General features: G+C 29.2%; 1 pseudogene; it reads right to left on the bottom strand.

Moving 5' to 3' along the window:
* Positions 1 to 10,188, bottom strand: part of LOC106469943 — a 94,669-nt pseudogene that overhangs the window by 9,971 nt on the left and 74,510 nt on the right.

Genomic DNA, 10,188 nt, shown 5'->3' with positions numbered 1-10,188 from the left:
GTATAATAATTGAAATGTGACTGTATTTTATAAAATACTAGTCCACTAAAACAGCCAAGACAGGTCACTTTGTAAAGACTATTTTATATTATTGGATACAGTAACATGAGTTCACGTGCATGCATCATTGTAACTTCTGTACTGTTAGCCAGGCATGGCTGAAAGGTTAATATAATAAAAATAATAAATATATATAAATGTATAATGTTACGAGATTTAACCTATTTAGTCTAAACAATTGTGTTTCTGTGTTATAATCTTGTCATTCTAAAACAAAAAAGGCCAAACCTGTACAGAGATTCGTTAGTGAAAATAACAGATAAAATATAAACATTTGATAACTATCTAGATGTTATCACATTTACACTACTGGACTAGATTTCGGAAGTATCCAAAAGGTAACTAACACTGTAAAGCCAACAAAATCCTCTCAACATCATGTTCTTTCTTTTTGTGTTCTAAGAAATGTTTAAGTTTTCTACAATATTTTGTAATTTTAAATTATGTATATTATAAGTTTGTTCAAATTATATATATTTTGAATATTTTTTCAAAGGCTACAGTTGTAATTCAACAGAGCAGGCTGTAAAATTTGGCATCTGTCATCTAACAGTTCAAAGTACAAGTATGCACAAGTAAATGCTATAAAGGAAACATTTTCACCGTACTAGAAAAGGCCTAGTGGAGAAAAGCATGCTGCAGTTGCAATAGTTATTATTATAATCTATAAATCAAGCAAGGATGCTTGCTTGTGAAGAGTTCAGTTAACCTAAACATAGGTAAATTTAGTAATAACTCAAATGTGATGATCCCAGGATTTTTTTTCTACAATCAGTACCTTGTTAACTTTTGAACCACAATATACAGGCATTTTACAGGCAAGTGTTGTTTCTTTTACATAATTTCAAACATTTTTTGTTCTTGTGTTATTTGTAAAATTATTTACATATGTTGAAATATGCCTATTACACCTTGAAAATCCAGTGTTGCTGTAAACAAAATGATTCTCTCATTATTGAACAGTCCTGGCAGGATAGCAACAAAAACTATTGTGAAATTGTAATGGAAAAAAGTAAATATGTGATGAACTTTCAATAAAATTGAGTTATAAGTATTATTTGTTATGTACAATGAAGAAACTTTGGTCGAATTTATGATTCACAGCAATTTGGAACTCCTGTAAAATACTAAACTTTTATACAAATCAATCAAATACTATAACTAGGTAAAATATTTTATGTAAAGCAGTAGTTAAGATTAATAAAATTCATATTAATTTTCACATTTTGACTAAAGAAATAGACAAGTTTTACAATTAAAAAATTAAAATTGTTCTCCTTTTGCACCAAGTTTTATATATATATATGTGTACTTTATTTCTAACAGTTTTATCACATTAATATTTATACATTATCTCACACATTGCAAATTTCACAACCTAAGATCTCTGCTACTTTATGATTTGTTTCCATATATACAGTTTATTGATGTTTTCCTTTTTATGTGTGTTCTTCTTTAGTACTATTGTCTTAATTATCACATGTATGGACCCTCTGAAGTTTGTAGTTTTTTCACAAGATCAATTAGGATTTCCTTCTACAAAATAATCATTAAACAGATCAAATATAGATCTATGTACCATGGAGTTGTCAGTTGATGTTCTCTTAATTTATATTACAAAGATTTAATTCTATAAGAAAAAAATTAATCTTAATCAATACAAAAAAAATAAAGATTTGTTGAGAAGTATTTGTACTTACCAGATGTACTTTCTAACCCAAAGTCAAGTTGTTGCAGCTCTTCTCGAAATTCATCTTCTACTTTCACACTCATCACCTCATCTTTTAAATTATCTTGATGAATTTCACCATTACCACTCTCACTGAACTCAGAAAGAACCTCATCATATTGTAAGTCACCAGGCTGCTCAGTTGTCATTATAACAAATGTGTTCTGAAATATAAAAAACATATTCAGAAGATCAGTATTGATCAGCAAGTGCTGGCACTAAACATTAGACGCAATAAGCTACAGATGGCATTCCAGTGCTTAATTAGTATTCATTAAGCTTCCTACAAAAACATCTTGGCAGAAAGTTACTTAAACACCATATGTACAAAAACCTGTTACAGAATAAAATGTGATAAATGCAATGATTTTTGAAATAAATTGGACAAACAAATTTCTATTTGTCCTAGAAATGTTTATTCAACTATATAATTATAAACAGAAGACATTAAAGCCACTTAAAACATTTGAAATGTTATTGAAGGAAGAAAAACATAATGATAAAACATATGTGCAAGATAAAAAAAAATAACTACTTTATAATTTTTACATACAAGACATTAATTATGTAACATATATACAGATTATTACTGTTTTAGTTAAAAATATACCTTAAATATATATATATATATATATAATAATGCAGGAGTATTTAAGGATAAAATTATTTCATGAAATTCATGAGTATAAATAATATATTTGTTTATACCTTTTTAAGAATTATTTCATTTCTGAATCTTGCATCATTACTAACTGAGAGTTGTCATTTTAACACAAGTTTCTTTCTATTTAATAGTTAGTTTTCTCCAGCATGTTTTAATTAAAATAAAGCAGCTGCAGGATCAGGAAATGTTTCCTATTATTTACTGACATTTTCTACTCTTGGCTGCAACAACTAGTGAGTTTGACTTTTAATTCTACTGACAAAACTCTTGTACAAATAATTTATAGTAAGTTAACCTCTCTCTAATGCTTAATACTTTTGGTGGTTAACCACTTGATATTGTTAAAGTGACTCTTGAGTTTTATAACAAGTATCTTTAAAAGTAATATTTGTACCAGAAATATGATTCATTAATATTCAACATGATACAGTAGATGTTAAATTTAGAATTTTTATGTACTTAAAAAATTAAAAACTATTATACTTTCCTGTTTGTATGTTAAAGTATAAAAGGTAAACATGATATAATGAAACAGAAGTACAATGATTAAACTGCTGTTGATAACAAACGTTATGTTGTATCATTCGACATTGTTTCAAGACTGAAGCTCCCTTCATACACAGCAAATTAGCACACACTGTTTATCAATGTGGGAAACATAAAATATTACTACGAGTTCTTATCAAGTTGAATGTTTGGTATTCTACCAGTTCCTCTAGTAGTGAAACAATAATATCTATTATGATAAGACATATTATAACCTCAAAGCTTCTGAGGTTGTAACTTTGACCAAATCTAAGAAACTTGTTGCACATCAAAGAAAAGATTGGATTCTACTAAATTAATATTCCTCTTATTTCTACTCATTTATGTTCAGGGAAGTCTCTAATGTTATTTGTTAACATAGGATTTTGCCATTCAGTCCAAGTAATAATTATTTGTTAAATGTAATAAAATAAACTATCTTTAAATCTTTATAAATAAATAATAATTATCCTTATTTAAGTTGGGGTTATTTTAGAAAGCTTATTGAAACACACAGTTAAAAGGTTAGATGATTTATTTTAACTAGAACATTAAATCCACTCTTGGTTTTATTGTTTGTTGATACTAAAAACAAAAGAACAATTCACACTAAAACATCTTCAGTCATATTTAAATTCTTTTTCCTTCTGTACCTTCCAAATTCACCATTTTTCAATCTTCGTTTACCCTTAAGACAACATTCCAAACATTGTGAATATTTTGTGATCATGCGACCAAAACAGAAAAACAGACAAAAATGTAGCTGAACTAATTTTTATTTTAATTGCTAAATATTACTAACAAACTCTAAGTCAACACTTTGGACTGCCAAAATTAATGCTGTATTTTGAAGAATAAAACTGTTGTATTGATTTTACTTGAATAATTTGTTGGTCTACAGATGAAAAACAGCAAATTGCTTTGGACTTTTTCAGATTGTTAATACAAACGTTGTCAGTCATGATTAGATTCAGCTCAAATAAAATTGGAAAGATTAAATTACAACAACAATACTGTCTAAATGTTATCTCAAAAATATATAAACACCTTTCTGTATCAAGCCGAGTAGAAAAGTATTTAATCTAAAACATTACCTCAACATTTTTTGTTACTTCACCATAGTTCTCTTCTTGCTCCTTTTTTACTTTACCAAACTCAAGAACAGAAGGTGCGGATCCTTCTTCTAGGAAATTCACTTTCCCTAGTTCAAGAGATACAAGTTATATATTTTAGTTTGTAACACCAAGATATAATTTATTCATCAGAACATCACAGTAAAAATCATCATGATGAACAGTTACAAGGTTACAGAGCTACCACTATCTATAGTGTCTTAGTAAAATGAAAGTACATTTCTTCAACTATTCAGAGCTTGAATTTTATTAATAAGAGCTTTTGACTGAAAGTAACTATGAGTATATAATATGTCAACCATTTTATATTTGCTATATCCAGTGCTGAAAAGGCCTTTCATCCAATATCAGGACTCTTCAGGCTGGCTAGAAAATGACAGACAGTACTGATTGAGACAATATATTAACAAACTGCTTGAAAACAAGTGTTATGGTGTGAACTGGACTAAGTTGATGAAGTGTAATTCTTATTAAATTGATTAGTATCGTAGTATGTCAGAAATTTGGCAACCTTTTGATACACATTACATATCTGTTGTACACAAAAATTCAGATTTGCCTTTGAACTTATGAAGCCTTTACTGTGCTAGAGCTTTGGATAAACAAACTGTCAAATTGCATCATGTGATAACAGTAAGAGCTTAGGGTAAACAAATTAACATGATACACCAAGCAAAGACACCCTGCACGCATTCCTGTAAGAGGGATCACAATAAACTTTTTTTCATTTAAATTTTCTTATTTAACCTAATAAGTTTCCAATATTTAAATTGTACTTACTTTTGTTAAAAACTATATAATAATGAATAAAGAATATATGTAAAAACAAGAAATTTAGCACATACTTTAGCTTTGAGGCCTTTTGCACTCTGGTGTATAGTTTAGTAAGCCTATTTTTTTCATCACTATACTGGTTGTCCAAAAATTAATTCATGTAGCTTTCAAGTATCCATTTTAGAACACAAAACATACACCACGTGCTAGAATAGAATGTCCAAAACTACTATAATTTATCTGTCTTTCTAACTAAGTTTTAAATAGATAAAAAAATTACATTAATGTTCAGAATACAAATGGATGGGAATGTGATCTCAATTGAACAAATATAACAAGGTTGCAATATGCACACTTTGATCCTACCATTATTGATTTTTTTAAAGTATAAAATGTATAATTGAAAATTTCATGCTAGACACACAGTATGTTGTAAATTGCCTAGCAAAAAGTATTGTCATATTCTTTTATGCTCACTTTCACAACTTCATTGTTATACTGGTTTTGTTACTCTTCTAACAAACCATACTGAAGGTAATACTGTCATCTTAAAAAAGTACTTCACACATTTTCTAAAAATCACATTCTTGCTATTTCACAGTTTACTGTCCTCCTGCACAAAAACACGTGGAACAAACTACTTATTTAAAGCATTAAATTTCTAAGTAAAGATTCCAAGCGTTAATTGGTAAAGGCTGTTTGAATATATCAAGTAGTGTAATAAAAGGTATGATTCTTGAGTTTGTACTTGACACATAGAATTTATGTAAAAAACTTTCAGTTTAACTTTATGAAAATTAATTAATAACTGACACAGTCTTTAACCATCTTTACACAGTTAGTACATTGTATTCATTCCTTATGCTGTACAGGAATGTCCCATATATTTTATATTATCTGAATGTACAAAATTTTAGTCTACTTTGAGTTGGTCTTAATCTAAAATGCTTGTCAAAAGAGAGCTACCAAGCATTTATTATCACTAGTTATTCACAGGACTTGCCAAGTCACACCAAAAACATCAAGGTGTTCCTAATTAGGAGAAATTGTTATAGCATGAAATACTTTACAGATAGTAGTAATGATAGTGTTATGTCTCTGTGTTCGTTTGTTAATTTTTCATAGAAATTCTTTCCGAAAAACTTCAGCAATACAAGTCTTTTCATAAATAAAACTAGTTTAATCTTTCTCAATACAACTTTGCAATACACTTAATTTCCACAGAAAGTTTAACTTAAACAAAAGCTATAATTCACAACAAACGATTCACACACTTTACCTACTACCGCACTTGACTCAATTGTCCGTCTCTATCTCTGTCTGCAATTCAATTCAATTGTTGACGTCACTTCTTACCGGTTTTATATATACAAAAAACATACATCTCGTCTCTTCGTGAATCTTCTAGAAACTCATCACGCGTTACCAGCGTCACGTGACTTCCTCTGTCGTAACAATAGTTTCTCATGATCAACTGGGTGATGCCTTGCTAGTTTAATATTCCCTTGTTTATCTGAGAATGGCTATCAGTCATGGGGGTAGCTTGTGTGCCAAGAGTGTGTTTGTGTATATTATTATGTTTCTGACAGCTTTTAATTTTGAGATTGAGATTTGCTGGGAAGAACAGATTTTCTGCTGAGGTATTGTTAGCTTTCAGATAGATTTCCAGCAGCTCCATCTTTGTCCTTTTCGACTGTATACTTTTAGTGTTGAAAGATTAACCTTGAACTTTAACATTTTATTTAGCCTGTTTTTACTTCCATTTGTATTCACTTTTAGTTTGCAGCTTAACTGCAAACTTGAACTGTTAATAGTTATTTTGGTTTTAAACTGTAGTATAACAGTTTTGTTTTGAGGTTGATCAGCACTTTGTTTTAAATTAGTCAATTCATTTGTGTTATACAGTGACAACAGATAATGTCACTACTTAATTTAATGTACATCTGTTTTGTTTAAAGTTTAACTTTGAGTATTAGCATTTTGTTTAATCATTTTATTTTTATATATTCACTTAAATGTCTTGGTTCACAGTTTAACTGTGAACTGTTGAGGGAGATGTAATAAAGTTAATTCTTCAAAGCATATTTGAAACACTTGCTTGTACTTAATTGTTTAATACAACTTTAATTTGGGTTTTTTTTATTAAATATTGTGACTTCTATATTTTTGTGTATGATCTCTTTCTTTGTGACAAACTCAGTCAGAGTCAGGGAGAAATAAACCCATACTTCATAGTAAAATATTAATAAGATCTGTAGTTTTTATGAAACTTATCCATTTATTCTAAAGTACATCAGCATGTCTAGAATACTACAGTTAGATTTAAATAACTTTTTTAACCCCGCATTTGTCTTCCAGGGTCTTCACGGGCCTCAAATATTTTGTAAACATTGGCACTTACAGATGAAAGCACGTACATGTTTACTGTTCTCGACAGCTTCAGTATTCAGCTAGTTTGTGTTAAATTGTTACACTTAGTTTAGGTGATAAAAAAGAAACAAGTTGTAATATTCAGTGTTCATTTATCGATTAATAAAGAAAAAAGATTTTGAGTGTTACTGTTTTTTGTTTCCAAAATGATAGTTTATTATTATTTAAATATACTAAAATTATTTGTTTTATGATGGGGTCTACTCAGATCCTGGAAGAGTGACTATGGAAAACTTTTACAGAAGACTAATGCAAGGTTAATCAAGTTACCACTGTTATCTACAAAATTTTTAAAAATTATCATTATTATAATCCTCATGCTATTGCTGTCAATGTGTCAGGAAAATACTAATATAGCTTTGCTCTGTATGAAATTAATTTCCAGTAAATAATAGAAGATTTGTTATACTTGTACTAATAAAGGCAACATTAAATACAATGACAAGAAATATTTCCATTCTAAAAAAAATTTTTCTTACTGCAAGATGTTTTCATTATTTCTTCATTTTTCAGTAACTTAACATCCAGCATAGCACTCTGCTTCTCGTCAGATAGTGGTTCAACTTTAATCTTTAGTACTTCCATGATTTTATTAGTGTGTTGCAATATGCCTAAAAATAAAAAGGGAAGGAATCAAACCATACAATCCACTGGAACTTTATTAGTACCAACTTTTTTAAATTACACACAAAAAAGACATTACTGAAACAACTTTTAAGTCAATAGGCTCAAAGTCTTTAAGTTTTTCATAATATTAAAACTGTTACAGATTTTCTATTGACATGCCATTAGTTTTAAAACTAATATGCAATAATTAACATATGGGCAACATGGCATCATTTGGTCTAACACTATCACTGCACACCCACTCTTGAGAGAAAGTAAAAACTTAAACCTACACTTTTTTTTTCGATATTTATTTATGGTTTTTAAACTATTGTGAGATCTACTACTGCCAACATCAATTCATTCCATAATGTCCCATCACTATATTACATAACTGATTTAACTGGAACCTAGTCAGCCTTTTTCAAACCTTAAAATTGTGTCCGCCCATCCTATTGTCTTCAGCATCTAAAAGAGAGAATTCAGTGCCCTTTATCGTACGAATACAAAGATAATCTTGCATACTTTGATAAATCACCTCTTACCCTTATCTTACTCTATTCCTGTAAGGTAACCTTTCCATCCCCATATTCACCATAGTAGCTCTCATCTGAACCATTTCCAATATTTCAATCTACTTTCTTAAAAAATAAAAAGAACAAAACTGGACACAGTCTTTCAATTAAGAACTAGTGATTTGTGTATAAAAAAAAATCATTTCTATAAATACTTTCTAAACAGAGTATTAGTTGTCTTGAGTGACTTATTCACACTATGCCAAAAACCTTTTCTTCAGTCATGTTATTCACCGGGTTTCCATCTATATCAAATATGTGATCCAAATTATGATAAACCAAATGAATAACCTATAAATAAAGGTCAATTATCAAACACAAGTAGGCTTATCAATTAATCCAAGTTTTTCTGTGGTACCTCAACATCCTCAGTACTACCAGAAATACCTAGGAGTTTAATGCCATTTGATAACTTTACTAATTATGCCCCTATCAACATTATTAACATATATAAGTAAAATGAACCACCACATACACACATCCAAAGCACTCCACTAATAACAAAGGTTCAATGAACTTCATTCAAAACTTCTTACTTTCTCTCATCCAACCATTCTACACTCCAATTTACTAGTTGCTTCCCTACCCTTATCAATGCCTTTTTCTTAGCTAATCTTTTGTGAGGAACCTTAAAAAACCTTTTTCAAAATAAGTGCACCAAGTTTACACAGTTTCCATCATTCAGATTATTAAAAACTACAAGTAATGATCATTTCAGTACATTTTCATGCATAGTTTAAGAATGAGTTGACCATGAAATAAAGGATTATCGCTCTGAAGATACAGGCCTATAACTTAAGATTACTATAAAAAAATAGTATAAATCAAACTGCCAATACACTAAAAATTCTTTCTAATTCTAGCATTTTTTGTAAAAATTATAAATAACATAAAATTCCTAGCTTATTAAGTTTCAGATAATAAATTCCTAACCCTAAACAACTGTACAATAACTTATCCACCATAATTTGTAATGTTACATAACAAGTCAGGTGTATTAAAACTGCTTTATAAGTACACGTATAAACATTAACTTGTAAGCAAAGGTAGAAATAGTTTTTTTCATAGTACTAGTAGCGAGTTTGCTGTCTGTTTCGAAACCAAGCAGCAAATTATAATAAGTGGGAGTAAAACGTAAAAATACTAAAATTTATTATAATGAAATACTGCAGTTAATAACTTATTAAATTTATATATGGTTAATATTAAAGGTTGTTATATTATCTGATTTACCTTTGGTTTTACTTTTAAAAAGTATCCATTACAGTGTAAATTTGAAATTCAATCAAAACGTGATAAATTTTTTCTTTCCTAGTTTCTGTGGTTTTCCTGCGATTAACAATAATATCAAAGATTAGGATTTCATACGAAAATAAAACCAAATACTTGAAAGCGTTGCCCCCATTCACAGAAAAACTATTTACTTTTACATTTTAAAAAGAGGTTTTACAAATAAAACATTTGTTTTAATCAAAACGTGTCCAATACCACTACCAGTTCAAAGTCTGTCAGACTATGCGTAGTGCGATCGGGAAGCTTTTTTAAATTATTCCGTGTTTCAGTGTCGGAATGGACGGTGAAGTATAATACCGTAAATACATACCAGCGTATAATACTGTTGCGTCATCGATATCACGTGACAATTCTCACGCCCTCTTGTTTCTAGAACTATCCCGTATCTTGGCGAATGCT

This window comes from Limulus polyphemus, unplaced genomic scaffold (genome assembly GCF_000517525.1).
Source record: "Limulus polyphemus unplaced genomic scaffold, Limulus_polyphemus-2.1.2 Scaffold3735, whole genome shotgun sequence".
NCBI classification, from domain to species: domain Eukaryota; kingdom Metazoa; phylum Arthropoda; class Merostomata; order Xiphosura; family Limulidae; genus Limulus; species Limulus polyphemus.
The sequence above is the reverse complement of the archived record's forward strand: the minus strand, read 5'-3'. Positions and strand labels throughout refer to the sequence as shown.